Consider the following 2978-nt stretch of genomic DNA (forward strand, 5'->3'; position numbering starts at 1 on the left):
TTTATTCCCCCTTTCTACACACAGTCATCCATTCTCTGGCTGGGTCCACCCAGTTTGGAAAAGCAAGCCTGACCTTGGTTTTGTGAGGCTAGTGACCACACACACTGAGTGCCCGATCCATTCACAAAGGAACAAGAATAAGAAGGCTCCTTAAGTAAAACCTCCTCCTTCCCTTGGACACTCCACACCAGAAGAGGTATAAACTTGCCCTGAAGCTTCAGTTCTACTGGGTGTTACATATATACATATAACTATGTAGCAGGCTTGCCTTTTGGAGCTTGGGTTGAGTCCCAGGCTTGAAATCTTGCTGTTTTGATTGGTGGAGCTCATCCCCCAATCAGGAGGCAGTCAGAGGAGTTCAGTCGTGCCCCTTTCCTGAGAGGAGGGGGAGAGGAGCCCCCCTTTTTCCCCCACCCCCCATGGACCTGATTGAGGACTGCAAACCTCAGGTCTGGAAGACTTCAGGGGCAGAGCCCTGGAGCATATAAATGGAGCTGCATGCCCAGCATGAGGAAAGCACGTCCGGGAGAGAATGAAGACAGAACAGCGGGGCTTAGAAGAGCTGAGGAGAGCTGCTCAGCAGGGTGAAGCAGTAACCCAGAAGCACCCCTGAAGATTTCCATCAGCAGGGAATGGTGGACGGCTCCAGCAGCTACGCTGTCAGTGTGCAGCACGGCATATGGTATCCAGACCCTGGGAGCTGCGCGAGGCAGCTCGGGTCTGCAACCTCTGGCGTGCGGCCAGAGACACAGTGCAAAGGCCGGTGCCCAGAGTAGGACCTTTGGAGCGCTTGGGCGGCTCAGGTCCCCAACCCCCGAAATGAAGCTGGGAGCTCGGTGCAGGAGGCGTTGCACGGAGGGTCTGGGAGCAGACCGATCCTGGTGCTGCACCAGGCAGCCCAGGCCTCCAAACCATAGCAAAAGGTTGAGTCCAGCGAGCCAGATGGTGATCAAGCTACTGAGCCAGCAGACAGGGCTGAGCCAGAGGCCCCAGAACCCCTTCATAGCAGAGCTCTGTTTCAGGGGACAGCGACCCCTCCAAAGCCCACTGCAGGTGAGAGAGCAGCCTGGCACAGAGGATGAGGGCCACCCTCCAGGCCTGGGAGCCATGAGTTGCAGGGAAAAGAGGATATCCACAGGGGAGAGGAGTCCCCCCTGGTTAGTTAAGGCTCCGGAAAGTTGAGGTCCCACTGGGAGGGCCCCCCTAAAGTTACCAGCTTCTTTGTAGGGCTTGGGAAAAGTCCAAAGGCATTGGGGTATCCCCTTGGGATTGTTTATCTTTGAGGTTTATCTGTTTCAGATCAGATACTTATGGTGGCTTATCTGTATATGGAGCACTGGTATAAGGTTTTATGTCATTTACCCAGAGGGTATTGTTTATGTTACTGGTTTAGACATCTTATAAATATATATATACATTGTACATATGTTTATATCCACGTTCTTTTCCCTTGTGATAAGTTAATGTAAATAAATGTGCATATAGTTAAGTCCTCTGATTGTCCTGGCCTGGTTCTATAGGGATGGAGGGAAACTGAGCGGTCTGCAGTTCCCCCACAGCACGCCTGCCAGCTAACAACCCCTTCAGTTGGAGGAGGGGAGTATATACACAAGTTACTTGGGCTACATCTGCTATGTGGGTACATCGCCACTGTTTGCCTTGAAAAACAGCCCTGCATTTAAGATTTTCTTGTTCAGTCACAATAAAGGACCAAACTCAAAGAGCTGAGGTAACTTTGGGCCTCCATAGAAAAGGATATATCTTCTCTGTTGTCCAGAGCCAAAACTAGAAATGTTTTTTTCTGGCCAGCTCTAATTAAAAACATGAATCGGGTGGAGTCTACTAAGGCACTGAACCTGAATCTATCAAATTGAAAACAATGTATTATATGCAAAATGTGCAAGGAAGCCCTAAACAGTGCCCATCAAAATAAAAAACCATACAAGGATCTACAACAAAACAACCCTTGACCACTATTTTTAGCTTGGTTTTGACCCATAAGTTAATGCACGGCTATGGGTGTGGTTTTTCTGTTATGCCAGCATGATTTCACAGAACCTACTCTCATTTACAACACTGTGAATCAGGAGTAAAATCAGGCTCTGCATTTCAGTGGCAGAGTATTTGTTTCTCATCCAACAGGAAAAATGTTTTGAGGAATGTTAAGGTGGCCTGCAGAACCATATGTACATGTTAAGTGATCTAGATCAGCTACAAATCCAAATCCCATGAAAAAATGTGGTTCCTGGTAGCTGTATTTGGAGAGGTTAAAAGAAGCACATCTCAAGCTTTTTACATGTGCTTTGCAAGGTAATAACTGCATGTCAACTGGGAAGAGACAGCAGACTGGATCCTTGCCCTCACTAAGACCATATTGCTTTGTATGACCATAACATTTCAAAATGACTTTAATAAAAGGGTAAATGATTATTCCCAAGCATGGAGGAAGCAAGATTGGAACAAATGTAGGGCTATATCATGGATGGCTGAAGTGAAGGTGGGGAGGTAAAGAAAGAACTAGGGAAAAAATGGTCCCATGAGAATTTTACATATGAGGGAGCCTGGACACAAAGACCCATGGTACAGGTTATGCAAAAATCAGCATAACAACACTTAAAATGCCTTAACCCAGTCATAAGTTAATATGTGTTAAACCGCTATAGGCACATCTACACATGGTGCTATGTCACTGTAGCAACACGTTACGGTGACACAGCATCTATGGGCATCTGCACATGACTTTGCTATAGCGATGCACTCCCCAGTATAGTGCGACACTATGGCGAAGTAGCTGCTAAAAATAACCCTGTGCTGTGCACAGGGCACAGTACAGGCTGTTACTTCACCATGATTTAGTACTTCCAAACGCTGGCTTGCATCCATAGATGCTTCTCGAGCAAATCCCAGGATGTCATTCTCCCCTTGTACTCGGCCTTGGTGAGGCCGCAGCTGGAGTACTGCATCCAGTTTTGGGCTCC

This window comes from Crocodylus porosus, unplaced genomic scaffold (assembly GCF_001723895.1).
Source record: "Crocodylus porosus isolate Cpor-Errol unplaced genomic scaffold, CroPor_comp1, whole genome shotgun sequence".
NCBI classification, from domain to species: Eukaryota; Metazoa; Chordata; order Crocodylia; family Crocodylidae; genus Crocodylus; species Crocodylus porosus.